Below are 16,786 nucleotides of genomic sequence, written 5' to 3' on the forward strand. Positions count from 1 at the left end.
GACTACAGTAATTTGCAGAGACCGGACTCAAATTCGGATGTGAATCAAAAACCTTCTCGCACAGGCAGAACTATACGTTTACCTGTTAGATTCAAGGACTGACTAAATTATTTTGATAGTGGTTAACACTGCAATACTAGTTACTACCTATTTCTCCATCTTCGTAACGTAACTTAGTTACTGGTGCGGGAGTAGTGTAGTGGCCCAGTTATTGCATGAGAAATAATTATTTTTTATTTCATATATTTGTTCATGTGTTTAATTATTTTATAAAATTAACTTTAATATTTTGTTAATATTCATATTTATATTTAAATTTCTTTATGCTGAATGGCAACTAGTTCTAGTTCTGATTCATGATTGCTAGGTTTTGGTTTCAAAACGTTGCTCGTAGCGTCGCATTTCGATAGCTGGAAAATAAAATGCAATAACTTAGCTATTTGTTTATAATTCATGCTGTTACTAGTCATAAATTAATTTTAAACATTAGTAGCCAAGGCTACAGCGTCACCCCTGATCGACTTCTTCACTACTGAAGACTTTGCACTTTTATTACAAATGCATATGACTTTTCCAGTTTATGGAATTTAACGAACTTTTACAGGTCCTTAGGGGATTGATAAACATGTAGTGGTAAAGGCCCTCGGGTCGAACACTACTTAACGAATAATGATCTCTGATCTCCCCGTTGAATCACTATTATAAATGTTCGTTTTACTTTTCAAACTGTTGCCACCAAATGTTAGAGTCTTGCATTATATTTGAAGAAATTAAATAATGAAAAATTAGAGTAGCTCCTAAACACTATACCATCTGGGGGGCAAGATCTTTTTATTATAAATTAATTTTAATAGAAAAGTTATTTTAACATATGTGCGTTTAAGAAAAAAGAGCAGCGAAAATTTCCCAAAAACGCAAGCACATGAATTTTGGCAGCATAGTTTTGTCGAAAATTGCGCGATTTGGCAACGTTGAAACGTAAAGCTGATTCGCTGGTTGTGTTTGCGCCAATGAACAAATGTGTTATTTACCGTGTGCTTTTCTTTTTAAAAGTTCCGAGACTTCAATGGATATTGATGCGGGTGATGAAGAAGAACGCTTCAAAAGGCTTGCTGTGTATGTATTCACTTATATATATATTTTTTCAAATACACAAAATATTGGTAAAAGTTTACAATTGGGTGCCCCTTGTTTTTTCTCGATTCTTTTTTTGATGCCAAGATCGGCACCAGGAAGGTACAATTTCTTGATGGTCGCTACACAAAACAAAAATAAGAAGTCAAAGAATTGTACAGACTCTGTGTCCATGAACACATTGATCTGTTTTCACTTAAAAAAAAATCCTAGAATTGCACAAACTAGGCATTGCGCACTGCCTTAAATTTGCCCATGTACACATCAATCTATTTTCATTTAAATAAAATCAGGAAGCTAAAACAGAGTTAAAACTATCATGGTAACCAGAAGTAAGGTTTCATCGCCAAAATTTAAAAAAGTTGTCGTGAAGCGAAGGGGCACTCAGTTCTACACTAGAGCGAAAATATTTATATTCGTGATCTGTTTGTATGTAGGAATTCAATATACAATTAAAGTAAAATGTTTGATATCCAAATGTAATCGAATATGTGTAGTTTCCTAAAAAAGTGCCAGAATATTTAAATGTGCGAAACTAAAAGTATAAAATGTTAGTTTCCTTGAATTATGCGTTTTCTTAGTCTTCATTTTACAATAAATCCAGATGTGAAGTATAAGTTCAAAAATAGGCTGACTATATTTTCGTCATGTCACATGTTATATTAAGTTGACCATTATTCTTCAGAACCGTATGTTTAGCTTAAAATGCTCGTTAAAAATGGGACAAAATGCCATAATGCACAAAATACCTTAGATGGAGCTCACACTGTAAATAAACTAGAAACTCTTAAATTTGTTATTAGTTTGCAAGTAGAAAAAGGGAATTTTTTAGTAAAATTTTTGGTGAATCTTCGGATTATGGTAACTTGGCGAAACTTTGGCGACCATCCCTGCTACAGCAACCTGCTAGTTTTTTTTTTTTTTTTGGATGCCATTTTGTTTTCACGAAGTAAAGCCATGTTTTATTTTATTTTTTTTTTTTACTCAAAATTTTTTCCAACAATCTGCTAGCCGAATTACGCTTATGCTAGAACTTTTATGGAACAAAAGTGCTTAATCATGACGAAGATTAGGTGCGAAATTGGGAGGAAGTGTAGAATCGCCCACTGCTTGCTGCGTTTTTAAGAATTGCATATACACGATATCTATGTACACATCAACCTATTATAACTTAAAAAAAATCCCAGAATTGCACAAAAATGGCATTGTGCACACTTTGGTATTGCGCAAACAAAAATGACTTTATCCATGTACACATTGACCTATTTTCACTTAAAAAATAAAAATTAAAAAAAAAAAAAAAATTACAAAAATCCAATTCTTCTTACTCTTGTAAAAAGCACCAAACAAATAAGTGGGCGATTCTGCACTTTAGCAGCGAAATTGTTTCTAAGTGCTTATTAGCTAAAATCCTGTTTGGAATTTTCCGGAAAATGTCACATGACATGTCTCATGATCTCTCATTTCTCTGAGACAAAATAATCTGTGATTCGAACTGTGTACTTCTCAGATTATTGCTAAAATCCTAGCTAGTAACCTTTATCACCTTACCAAAATGTCACCAAACTACCTGTTACCATGTTCCAAAGATTAACCAAATTTTTGAAATGATCTTTCTGAAAATTTCTAAAATCATGTATTTAACAGCTTTTGACACTATAACATATTTTCTGAAGCAGGGCAGAATTTGAAAGGTGAAACCTCTTGGAAAACACACAAAGATGTCTTGTAGAATATAATACAGTATTATCAATTAATTACATAACTGCTTTTCTCTTACTTGAAGCAGAACTTTACTAATCTTGTGAGATATTTAGTCCGAGACAATTTAATTATAATATTGGGTACTTTTCCGTTTCGCCGGCGCAAATCTCGCCAAGCAGACTTTATTGACAGCAACATACAGTATACACATAAAAAATTTAACCAATGTTAGTTTTAAGAATTTTTTATTTTGAAGGCATAAGCATTTTAGTATGGTTTAAAATTTTGTAAAAAACCAATAAATAAAGACAATAAATTTGTAAAAAGACATTAATTTAAGAATTTACTTTGCTTTCATCCTGATTCGCCGGTTCATATCACGTGACCCCAAGTGATCTTATCTCATGTAAACTACGCTACAAAAATATAATTCTCTCAGTAATTATCTACATTAATTTCAAGTTAAATCTTATGGAATACAAGTTCGAATGCAAGAATTATTTTAATTCGTACGAATAGCTTACTCAGAAATTATGTAAAACCGCAGTGCTTTACTTCGCTAGTGCATTCTCATTAGATTTGATGAATTTAACCCTTGATTTTCCTTTTCTATATCTTTGCGTTCAGGTGAGTGGTGTGATTGCATTGTAATTAATTACCGCGAATGGTCTTAGGGCAAAAAATTTAACTATCTTGTAAAAATTCTATGTAATTGTATGTCAGTATTGAAAGAAACAATCAATCTGATAAGAAATGGCTGCGACTTGTTTTGAAAATGAAGGGTAAAAGTTTGCCAGCGAAGATATTCCGTTTGGCATCAGTTGTACCATTATTGGCGACTTTATCGTTTGTGCCGGCAAAACGGAAAAGTACCTAATATTATTTTTCAAACTTAGGTATATTTATATTGTAATAGATGAGTAAGAATTAAGGATACAGTGGATATTTAGCTGAAATATGCTAATCAGCCTAAATGCTACTATTTATCCAGTAATGTTAAATATTTAGGAAGAGAAAAATTTCCACACTTTTTTTTAATAATTCAGGATCTTTATTGATTATTTATAATGGGGATATTTCCATTCTATTTTATTTCTTTCTTCCTGTTAAATAGTCTTAAAATTTGTTTTAATTAAAAATAAATAAAAGTTGTAGATTGGTAGAAGCTTTCCGTAATGTGAAACAACCTTTCCATGAATACGTTTCTTCCCATAATGTTATGCAATTGCAACTTTAAAATATTAGATTATGTTAATTAAAATTTGGGTAAAATCCTATAAGAGCCCTTGGCGATAAACTGGGAGAGTGCAGAATCACCCACTGCTCCGCACGTTTCACAAAATTGCCAACTTGAAAATAGCAAGTAAAAAAATTGGGCTAGAGTAGACTTTAAGGTACCCCTTGTATTATGGTGAAGTTGTTGTTTGATTTATCACCAAGTTGTTGTTTCATTTATGGTAGCCTGAGTAGTTGAATGTTATGGAAACCCTATTGTGACATAATCGGGTGCATGATTCTGGGAAATTTTGAATCATGGGATGTTTTGTAAGCGTTTTTGTGGTGTGTGTTGGTTTGATTCTTTAGACAGTAGAATGGCCGAATGTAGTAAGATTAATTTGAAGTTTCTGTACAATTTGGAGCAAAAGGGGAAAAGAGCTTTAATTGACTGGTGTGTAAATGTAGGTTTACTTAGTAGCCATTATAAGTGTTCTGTATGTAGGAAGGATATGCGTCTAGTCGAACGTAAAAATCGTTTAGATGGATTTGAATGGGTTTGTAGGAAGAAAAGTTCAGATGGTCACTATGTGAAGTGTTCGATCAGAAAGAGTACCTGGTTTGAAAAAGTCATTTGAGTATGATTGATATTTTGATTTTTACATGGCTCGGGGTGTACGAAGCGAACTCGAAAATCATGGTAAGTGAATATTTGCTTTTGGTAGTGCTTAAATATATAACATGTTTTTTCTTTTCTATGTTATTTTATTTTTTGGTTTAAAATGTATTTTATTGAGATTTTGCATTTTTTCCCCCTATATTGTAGAATTTGGTGCTCCTTTGACTTTTTAAGTGTAAATATATCAATGTGTACATGGACAAAGTAAAGGGAGTGTGCAATGCAAGTTTGTGCAATTCTGGGATTTTTTTTAAGTGAAAATAGGTCGACGTGTACATGGATAAAGTTAAAAGAGTGCACAATGCCATTTTTGTGAAATTCGGGGATTTTTTTTTTTTAAGTGAAAATAGATCGACGTGTACATGGATAAAGTTTGTGAAATAATGAAGTATTTATGACCTAAAGGGTATCAAAATTTACAAAAAAAAAAAAAAAAAAAAAAAAAAAAAAGAAGCTTAATATTGATTTGTTTGCCTTATTAAACATTTCTCTCAATGCAAGTTGTTTAAGTTGCTCCGTTTGTTGCGCTAATACATTCTCTTTAATTCTGTAGACAGGCATAATCCTTTGCTTAGTTACATTGTTGATGTCCTGTAACTGCTGTTTCGAGAATTCCGATTAATTTGTCAATCAAAATTTTCTCGTTGTCAGTAACTTCTCTGTCACTTTCTTCACTATCAGTAGCGTATTTTCTGGATCTAGAACTATACTACAGATTTCGCCATTCATTAATTGATTGATGATTGAGAAGGATTGTCATCACAATGAAAACTTCTTTTATATCATCCTCATTTATTACAGCTTGTCCACATTTCTTTACAAAATCCGTTAATTGGAAAATTTTGCCTTTGTTTTGCTATATCCGAAAACCTTTAAAATTAGTGGCTATCATCATCAAATTTAGCTATCCTTCACTGTACATATTTGGCTATGCATCATGAGCTTGGCGACTAACGACAAGTTGTTCTGTTAAATTTTATCTTGCTTCTATCACGCACTGAGACAATTATGCCTGAATTATATTAGTTTTGTTATTTATCATACTTATGTCTATTTCTTTCACGTGCTTAAGGCTTATTAGAGTTCTGAATAAATAAATTCCCACATATATTTCAGCCTTATTGAAGGCCGGCGCTAGATATCTTACCGCCTGATGCAGTCTCTGTGGGTCCTAAATTCTCCGAGTCTCTGCAGCCATACGAGCCCTGGTGCTGGTTCTGGGTTTATGTGAATAACAAATCAATTATTCTTAATTCAAATAGCCATAAATTTAATCTTTGAGTCTATGAGTATCATCAACAAAATCTATTTTTATCACATGGAAAGAAATGTTTGGTAAATGTTTCCTCGTAAACATTTTTTTAGCACATTTAACTTAAATCTGTAATCATCGCCAAGCGTAATGTCAACATATAAGGTTACCATACACCTTTATTATTCAATTACTAACAAGAAAAATTGGGTACTTTTCCGTTTCGCCGGCGCAAATCTCGCCAAGCAGACTTTATTGGCGACAACAGACAGTATACACATAAAAAATATTAAAAAAATCTTAGTTCTAAGAATTCATTTTTTGAAGGCATAAACATTTTAATATCGCTTAAAACTTTATAAAAAGCCGATAAATAAAGACAATAAATTTGTAAAAAGACATTAATTTAAGAATTTACTATGCTTTCATGGTTCAAAATCCTAATTCGCCGGTTTATATCACGTGACCCCAAGCTATCTCATCTCACGTAAACTACTCTACAAAAATCTAATGCTCTCAGTAATTATCTACATTAATTTCAAGTTAAATCTTAATTTGGAACACAAGTTTAAATGCAAGAAATATTTCAATTCGTACAAATAGCTTACTTAGAAATTATGTAAAACTGCAGTGCTTTACTTCGCTAATGTATCCTTATTAGAATTGATGAATTTAACCCTTGACTTTACCTTTTCTATATTTTCGGCTTCGGGTAAGAGCTGTGATTGCATCCTAATTGACTTAACTACTGAAAATGGCCTTAGACATAAAACTGAACTATCTGATAAAAATTCTATGTAATTATATGCCAGTATTGAAAAAACCAATCAATCTGATAAGAAAAAGCTGCGACTTGTTTTGAAAATGAGGCGTAAAAGGTTACCAGCGAGAATATTCCTTTTGGCATCGATTGTACCATTATTGGCGACTTTATCGCTTGCGCCGGCAAAACGGAAAAGTACCAAAAATTGTTTAGGCATCGCTACATGAGTCATTACTGAAGTTGTCATGTTTTGATAAACATGCGGTGATGAAAGGAAAGTATAATAAATAATGATTCCCAAGGTTGGCGTCAGATCAATGATGTATCTATGTGGAATGTTTCAGTTTGAGATGTGTACCATAAAGCGGATACGCAGGAATGAAACCAAGTTACTGATCCTGATCGTACACATTTATGCTAAAAGGTTTGTTTCTTCAATAACAATGTATTTCATTTAGTGTCAAAGTGAAATTAAGAATTGGCACACTCCAGATGTTTTATTATGCTCGGAGGGGGGTGGAATCAAATGTGCATGCGTAAAACCTAGGAGAAAAATGTTGTTGGTGGTTTTGAGGTCCGGATTTTAGATCATTTCGGATAATGGACGTCTGGATTTCAGACTTTGTACTGAATTTCTTATTTATTTTGATTAATATAGCAATTGGATTATATGGATGATCTTTAACTTTGTTAGAGATTTCTTGCTGGTAACTTTATGCTTTCTTGACTACTGTTATTATAATGACTTTTGAAATTGCTTGTTTTCATGAATGTGTTTGATTGATTTAGAAATTCTGAATTTTCATCCACAGAGAACCCGTTGGCGCCGTTGCTGTTTTACTCGCCAAGTTCACCTATGGTTGATGGGCGTTGGTTATGAGATATTAAAACACATGGAAGTAAGCCGCGTAAACATGATATTTAAAGAATATAATCAAAGTAATTAAAGAATAAGTAACATAAATTCACGTTAGCAGAGAAAACAATATATTAAGCATATGAAAGTGAAAATTCAAAATTAACTGGTTAAACACGATGCACGAAAATAAATTTGTATTTAATTCAAGTTAGCACAGAAAACAATATGTAAAGCTTAATGGAAGTAGAAAAATCATGTAATATTGAGCTTTGTAATAATGACCCTTTTTCTTGGCAATTTCTTGGGAAAATTGAGATCTGTCTTTGAATATCTTTCAGTATTATAAAATTCCAAAATATTTATGTTTTTAACAGTGCAGTTTCTAAAGAAATTGTGAATTTACGATTAATATCTTCATTGCATAATTTTAAAGTACTTCCAAAACTACGATTGAAAATCCATTATGATCGCATAAATGAAATGAATAGATATTCTCATTTAAATAGAAACTTAATTGCAACTGATTACATAAAAGTTTTTTTAGTAATAAATTATATTCTGCTCTGACTTATTTTTTTAAATTTTATGTATATGTTCATGTATTGCACGAAAAAACCAACATATTAACTTTACATTTGGCATATCGATTTTTATTAAGACTTGCTTTTTTGCATGTAACCAGGGTTCATAGCGGTCCTTATAAGTGCTTATAAGTCCTTATATTTGAAAATAAAATATAAAGGCCCTTATAGGTGCTTACTTTTTCTTTAAAGCCCTTATTTTTTTGTTTTTAGTGCTTATTTTTTGCTTTTAGTGCTTTTTTTTTAATGAACGCGCTATTTTCCCCCTACCAAAGCCGAAACTAAATAAACAACTTTTCTTAATATTGAATGTCAGGTGGTGAATCATACTCCCGGAAATAGCTTTTCCCCCTTTCTCTGCATTAACATAACCTTTGGTGCGCACAAAGAGTACAGACAGGTGCCCGTCGTTATATTGGTCAAAGAATTGCGAAAGCAGTAGAAAATTTCGGTACATTCGGCATTCTTTTCCTCTCACCCAAATACTATACACGTTTAAATTTCTATCCAGATCTTAATAATTTGCATTCTCGTTCCGCTTGGTCAGTTCATATTTGTGTTTATTATGATCATTATGCTTATATTATGAGTATATGTATGAATGTTTATAATAACAGTTGCAGTAACTGCTGAAGTATAGTAAACTTCCAAAAATGGTTGTATTTTAACACAGCGTTTTAGGAATAATACTCGGAATGGCTTAAATAAAGGGAAAGTAATCGAATAGTCAAAATAATTTAATTTTTTTTTGGCCAATACATTATATAGTGCGAAGATTGGGAGGTTCTCCCCTTTCTCCACAAAATCTCAAATATTGAAACTGTTACAAGTTCGCTGCAAAACAAGCAACGGACTTTTTTTTTTTTTTTTTGTCACTTTCCAATCTGGATTGAATAGGACTAAAAGTTCTGTGGTCTACCAACCCAAGCGAAGAATGATTCTATTGCAGAAATTTAACGCCGTCTGTTGAAAATTAGAATGAAAAACACCCCAGTTACTCATATTTAGTTCTTTATTCTCCCAATTTCAGCAGTTGTTGATTCCGATTGCGTAATATCACGTAGGGAAGAATTATGGCACACGTATTGTGCAATAATGTTTGCGATATTTCGCAGAGATAATTAATTAATTAATTTTGATGTTCTGTTTGAGATTTGTTTATGAACACTTAAAAGAGTTTTACTGTGCTTGCTAAGCAGAATATTTTTCAGTTCCATTGGTTTATTTTTATATGATTCACATATCAAAATGTCAAAAGCATTTATTTAGCGGAAAAATCTAAAAAGTGGCTACAGTCAACCCCCCCCCCCCCTCCGCTCCTCTTTTTCAAGTTACGCTCAACTGTCCGAATATTCGCCAGTTTCCAAGTATGCGGCTTAGTTAAGCTTTTACTGTTAAAGGATGACTGCATGAAGCAAATTTCTGTCTTCTGATTTCAGAAATGTTCCTCTTTTTTACTTAAATTACTTTGCTTGCAATATCTGTTAAGAGAAAACTGATATACAATGAAAATTTAGAAAATATTCAGAATTTAGATTTAAATTATTTAAATATTAATATGAGTGGAAAAATAAATTGTATTTATTATTAGGTTCCAAGCAAATACAATAAATATGCCTTATTATTATTTATTTTCTCTATTTTGAACTGAAATTTCATCATTAAATCTTGTAATATAGTTTAGTTCTGCATAGTTTTTTTTCTTTTCTCTCATTGTAAACTAGTTCTGTAAATTGAACTGTTATTTAAAATTTAAAGGGAAAAAAAAAAGTAATTATTTTCCATGGTTGAGGTAATGCTTATTCTCTCTTAATAAATACTGCATTTCTCATATTTTAAATTACAAGTCTAATTAAGGTTATGCAGTTGTGTATAATGTCATTAGACAGGTGCTTATTTTTTTTCTTAAAATGTGCTTGAAAAGTGCTTATTTTTTTAACTAAAATGTGGCTATGAACCCTGTGTAACTCATAACGAGAACCAAGGAATATATCATTTTTTGTGCACTGCTTTGCAACTGATATACAGCTCATCAGCAGCTAAACAGTAAAGTGACTGAACTCTGGTAGTTTAGTTAGCCAAGCTAATGGGCAAGTTGTATGATTGTTTTCATGGTATTCCCAATATGTAACGTGGATTCAAACCAGTGTCCTTCAGAAAGACCTCCTTGAAGGCATCTTTTCTTTTAGGCAGATATCTCTCCCATGCTTTTCCATAATTTAAACAAACCCAAATGATGTATGCTGCTAAAAATTTTATTTAAAGTCCATATTTAATAACATTACAAAAATTGCAAATATGGTCCAAGTTAGATCATTTTTAAATGCATATATTTATTTTAATTACACTAATTGTATATATTTATTATATGAATATTTTAAATGTCCATTTTATCATTAATTATTATTAATATATTTATGGACAACATTTCTTTTTTGATTGTTCTGTCCAATGTATCCTTGATTTTAATTTCACATTTAAATTTTCACACCATAATTTTATAAGTCTTCTGAAATTTAGTCACAATTTCACTCAATTTAACCGCGTAGTTCACAAATGCAGCATAAAAACTATGTTAATATCAGTCACCAAGGATGTATGGATTAGGTTTTTCATGCATAACCATGAGTTTTTGAGTATCCATAAAACTATTCTGTCATTTTAGAGAATCAATAATACTTTTTATTTCAGTTTAATCATCTCTTTGTGTGTCACACCTGAAATCTTCTCAAATGTTATTGTTTTGTTTATTTCATGCTTATGACTGCATAAGAAGACTTAAGTGAAACAAATGTGTCACAAGCAGTGACACTGAGATGTTATTTCACATATAACTGAGAAGTACAGCACTAATTAGCACTGTAATTGTTAAAGAAAGTATCCTGGCTTGTAAAAAGCTTCGTTGCATGTAATGTGAACTTAATAACTTTATCATTTTAAAATTAAGAAGGGTTTGTGTGTACTTAATTCAATATACAAAGCATGTGAGAGCTAGCTGAAAAAGGCATGCTTTTGTGAATATTTTCTAGGGTAAATAGGCTCATGGAAAACCACGAAAATGTCACAAAATTCACAAAACACATACGAAAAAAATAAACTGCACAACCAGCTCGTTTTTCAGGATTTGAGCCGAGATTGAACTACCACTATTCAGCCTTCTTAACCACTCGTAGGACTAAATATGTAATATGTAATATCATGTAATCAAAAGTTAACTATGTGTTGTGTAACAGGATTGCTTTCTCAAGTATTGAGGTAGGAAATACTTAATCTATTCTTTTTTTTAAGTGTTTGGTCATGGTATTATTCATTACATGTACTTTCCATAATTCATATAGAATATTAATATTTCTACTACAAGTGTCTTTTTTAAATTTTTAAGTGTTTTGCTTGTTGATATTCTCAAAATTGTATCTGATAATTAGTATAATAGGTATAAATACAGTAGACATATATAATCGATCAGGAGTGGCTAAACTTTATGTCAGTGAGAACCACAACTGCATATTTACATCATAGGTGAAGTAGGTTTCAGACAGCAAGAAATGTCGATTCCAAACAATCATTCAGTGACAGTCTTAGTTCAATAAGAGCCATGTGCCTGTAATAAATTAATGAATGCATGACTTTTAATACATCCATTTTACATAAACAGTTTTTCAATGTTATTTTTATCAATTTACTTGTAAACAGTTTAAAGCATTTTATGTTGAAACAACTGCCTGTCTTTCATAGTATATTTGACAGTGCCAATAATTTTCAGTATTGAAATTCTATTCAGTAGCATTGTTAATAAAACTTTTGAAGAGTCATTTGCACTTGGATTCATTACACAAGTAGTGGTTTGCTAATTTTGATGACTTTGAGTATCCATAAAACTATTCTGTCATTTTAGAGAATCAATAATACTTTTTATTTCAGTTTAATCATCTCTTTGTGTGTCACACCTGAAATCTTCTCAAATGTTATTGTTGGAAAAGCATTAACAATATATTATCTGGTTAAAGTTTTAAGCCATAAATATTGTTTTTCTCATAATTTTAGATGACCATACCAATAATAAAAACATTACTTAATTAATTATTTAAAATGCATATTTTGGCAGGTGATGAAGTCAAAATATTTTATCGGTTGGAAACCTCATGATTCTGTGTGCTTAACGCTACGTTAACAGCCATGTTACCAATTATCATTAACCCCTCTCCCGCCATATTTTCTTCCACAAACTAGCATCTGTCACCGAAAACTTCCTTTATTATATGAAAATATTTCTATCTATTTGTTAAAAGTTCATAAATAATAACGTGAAAATACAAAAAAATAATAATAAATAAGTGAAGAATAATTTAAATTGGCAAATGCGAACAATGACGGTGATAATTCAACAAAATGAACGTTAGAGGAATGGTTGCAACCTTCTTACAAGCGAATAGGTTGAATCTGCCGGATTACCAGGTTTGAACTATTATCGCCAAAGTTGGCGATGTTTACATTTGCCGGGTTCTTTGCGGAAGTGTTCCGAAATTCTAATTAGATGTAAACAAATTTCATTTAATAATAATTAAATGCCGTGTAAAGGTTCAAACTTATTTTTTTTTAACTAATACTTAAAAGATCTAACATTGTGGTTCTCAACCTATTTTGCCCTATTCCACCCCTTTCACCATTGCTAGAAGATCATTCCCATCATGCCCTTCCTTTTCAGTACTTGAAAAATGCATATATATATTTATTTAGATTGCTTTTGAACTTACTTTATAAATTAAACCAAAAAAAGTACAGAAAATGTTGGTATATACCAGGATTCGAATAAAAATAGTTTTTTATATTTATAAACCACAGCTGCCAACTCTGCTTTTTCTTCTGGTCTCCTGGTAGATCACCAAATCTCGATAAACTTGTCTCAGTTGCAACAAACAGGGCGAAAAGAATGACCGGGGTAAGAAACGTTTTTGTTATTATTTTGAAAGGAAAAATCAGTGACAAGATCTTACTTACCATTGTATCATTCATCAAGAAGCGCTTTGTGCTCGACATTTCCAGAAGAAATTTGCAAAGTTATGGAATTCATAATTATATTATTGTTAACCTCATTATTACTACAGCTTTTAATCATCGCCAGTTTAAAGAATTTTTAGTTGAAATGGAGAGCGAGTACTCAGATCTTCTGCTGAATAATAAAGTGCGTTGGTTATCAAGAGGAAATGTTTTGAAATGTTTTGCATCCTTATTAACAGAAGTTAAAGCATTACTCCTTGAAATGAGTGTTTATAATCCAGAACTAATGAATGATCAGTAGATCCAAAAATTTTATTTTATGGTAGACGTTACATCTCATCTAAATCAGCTTAATCAAAAAACTATAGGGAAGAGGTGTGTGTGTGTGTGTGTGATTATGGCAAAGCCTCGAGGGCTATCTGCCTAAGAGGAGGGATGCCTTTGTGGAGGACTTTCTAAGGGAAACTGGCTCGTTTTTAACACGTTACACATGGGGAAAACCACGAAAACACCCATGCAGCCAGCCCGTTCGCGGGATTCGAACCTCCTATAGGGAAGAGGAAACACAATTTTTCTGATGTTGGAAGAAGTTATTTCATTTGAAAGCAAATTATCTCTTTCTGCTCAAGATTTTTGAAACAGAAACTTTGGTTCACTTTCCAAGCCTGTTGAAACATTCTCAAGAAAATAGATCTAATATTGACATTTGCCATTTCAAAACAACAGTTTTATGACAGAAGTTTTTCTCAGCGGTTTCAGGAATTCTGAATCAGCAAAGCAACATTAGCCTTTGTTAAAAAACCTCTTAATACTAGTGCAACGGAATTGCATTTCTCTGTTTAATATTCACATTGGCAACTCTGAAATCAATTGCTGAATTTAAAAAAAAAAAAAAAATTATGAAACTTGAAATTTGAACATTTTAAGTGCTGATGTAGAAACATTGGAGAAAAATAAATGTGTGCTTAGTTCACAGCACAAGTAATCTGGAGAAGGAAAACATGTGGAATAATATTATTCCCGACTCATGTAATCAGCTTAAAAAACTAACGTTTGATGTTTTTCTTATTCGAGTCTACGTATTCATACGATCAATAATTTTCAAGCATGAACTTTTTGTCAAGAGTAAGTAGAGAAGTCATCTTATTCATGAAAACTTGTAATAAGGCTTAAAATGAAAAACAACATACAAAATGCAAACTTTTCAAGAAGATGCAAGGCCATTGTTTACATTAGTGTTTTGTTAGTCATTATTGCGATTCAAGTTTTTCAATATATTGCAATTCTCTTTTATCAATAAAATAGTATCGTTATTAAGTATAATATCAAGTTTTATTCGACATATATATATAGTTTAACTAAGACTTAAAAACTGAAATATTGAGTTAATTTTAGGGAGTGTTGTGGAGCGAAAAAAGATGTAGTGTTGAGAAAGGTATAAGATGGTTTGGACATATGCAGAGAATGAATGGAAGAAGATACTTGAAAAGAGAATACAAGTATTAATAAATACAGTGCTGAACTGTTGATAATTGACTCTGTTGACTAATGAGTTTGCCTTCACTGGCCAAAGGGATATAAAACTGAACTGAGAGCAAATTGTGTGCCATCTCAAACCTTTTCTGCTGCATGTACTATGCCCTAAAAGGCTGAATTGTTATTATGCCCAACAGTGTTATGTTGTTATATGTAAAGATTTTAAACAATTATTTTTTTGTAACTGTTTCTGAAATTATTAACTTAGTGTTTTATGTTCAGTTTCAGCAGTTTTCTTAGTGTTGATTAAAGAGTTACTGTTTATTACATTTGCTATTCCTTATTACTGCACTAAAGGCTATGATTCTGTATACATTAATTAGCAGCATGTTTAAATTCTTAGTTAAAGGTCTTCAATTTAGTTTCATAATTATTTATTGTATACCTTCTTCATATTCATCTTAAATTTCAGAAGAAATTTACTTCCCAGTTTAGTCCTTTGAAGCAACTTATATGTAAATATTGTATAGCATATTCTGTTATGTACTGACTATTGAAATGCATTTTTATTTCTTTTTTGCAGGACATTTTGCAGTTTGAAGTCTCTATGTACTACTGAGGTAAAAAAATTCTTTTATATCTAATCTGAAAATGAAATATTTTTTCATAGGCAATAAATTCAGTTCTTGACAACTGCATTCTAAATTAGAATTTTAAGCACATGTGAGAAAACAGGAAAGTGCTTTCCAGTATTTAATTTTAAAAAAAGTTGAATTTTTATTTTCAGAAATCATCTTAAATTTATTTAATAAAGATCATGGCAAATGATTCCAAAATTTTTGGTGCATGTTTTACTTGTCCCCAGAACTTTCTGAGTTGTCCTTCTGTGGATAATTTCTACATAACCACTGAATTTCTGTGATTCTGATTAATTCAGGCTCCTAAGAACTTGATGTTTGTGTCATTATTTGATTTTTAGGAAAGTGATTATTCTAAACCTCATGTTTATAAAAAAATTTACTGTAGTTTGAAAATATGAGTCTTGGATGATAATATCAGCGACTCTTTTAAATATAAGCTACAACTTGCTTAAAAGTATCTTATGCAGTTAATGCCACTAGATACCTTTCAACATAAAAAACATCTTCAGAATTATTTTTATTTCTTGCATTTGCTGCAAACATGAAAGAAAAGAAAAATCTTATAATTAAATTTTGTTGCTGTTAAACATTTCTGTAGTAGAAGATAAGCATGTTTAATTTATAATACTTTTTATGTATTATTTGACATATTTAGAAGTATTAAATATGTATATGATGCACAATTTTGAAATCTACAAAATAAATTTTGTTGTATATAAAATTTAATTATAAATATTGAAGTAAAATAACAGACAATAACATTGCAAAATTAAAAATTTACTCTTACAAACACTTCAAAAAAGTGAGAATAAAATGCATTAAAAATTTAAGCAATATTTTTTATAATTTAAAAAAGTATCTCTTCATATAGTATTAATAAATACAGTACAAAGTTCGAAATCCGCACTAGCCGATTCCGGATTTGGGATATTTCCAAATCCTGTGGGGGGCTGTAAAGTAATGTTGCTTTCTTACATTAAATTCAAACAAATAAATTTGTAACAAGTTTTTATTTTTAAGCAATAATATAATCACCCTCGTTATCAGCAACCTTTTGCCATCTAGTATGCAGATTTCAATCCCAGATCAATAAAAATCAATTGGTTTTTGAGTAAAATATCTCAAGATGGCATTTTGGACATCATCAAAATTTTGAAATTTTTTGTTACTAAGAAAATGTTGTAGGGATTGGAATAAATGGAAATCCGAGGGTGCGATATCGGGCGAATATGGTGGGTGAGGCAGTACCTCCCACCCCAATTCATTATGTTTTTCCAGTGTTCGTCTTGCACAGTCGTGTTGCAGAATGACGCCTTTTCCGTTGACAATCGCCGGATATTTTCCAATTAAAGATTGGTTCACTAGATCCAATTGTTCAGAATAAAGGTCTACATTAACAGTTTTTCCAGATTTCAGCAATTCAAAATGAACAATTCCACGAATACTCCACCAAATACCCAGAAGTGCCTTTTCGGGATGTAAAC

The 16,786-nt window shown here is 31.3% G+C and overlaps 2 long non-coding RNA genes across 4 annotated transcripts in view; one reads left to right on the forward strand and one right to left on the reverse strand.

Annotated features, from left to right (window-relative positions):
• Positions 1 to 406: 406 nt before the first annotated feature.
• The window catches only part of LOC146996699 (uncharacterized), a 123,766-nt gene continuing 107,386 nt past the window's right edge, over positions 407 to 16,786 (forward strand). Inside the window, exons 1-2 of one of the 2 annotated variants that reach the window (XR_015041624.1) lie at positions 407 to 1,116; positions 15,245 to 15,281. This is a non-coding gene — a long non-coding RNA (uncharacterized LOC146996699). The remainder of the gene's footprint in view (positions 1,117 to 15,244; positions 15,282 to 16,786) is intronic. The other variant, XR_015041622.1, reaches the window with a different exon arrangement.
• Positions 10,427 to 16,786, reverse strand: part of LOC146996700 (uncharacterized) — a 94,872-nt gene continuing 88,512 nt past the window's right edge. For both annotated transcript variants that reach the window (XR_015041626.1, XR_015041625.1), the window contains one exon: positions 10,427 to 11,788. This is a non-coding gene — a long non-coding RNA (uncharacterized LOC146996700). The remainder of the gene's footprint in view (positions 11,789 to 16,786) is intronic.

The sequence above is a fragment of the Stegodyphus dumicola genome, chromosome 6 (assembly GCF_044657685.1).
Source record: "Stegodyphus dumicola isolate Sdum_Otavi_A_Nest chromosome 6, ASM4465768v1".
In the NCBI taxonomy this organism is placed as follows: Eukaryota; Metazoa; Arthropoda; class Arachnida; order Araneae; family Eresidae; genus Stegodyphus; species Stegodyphus dumicola.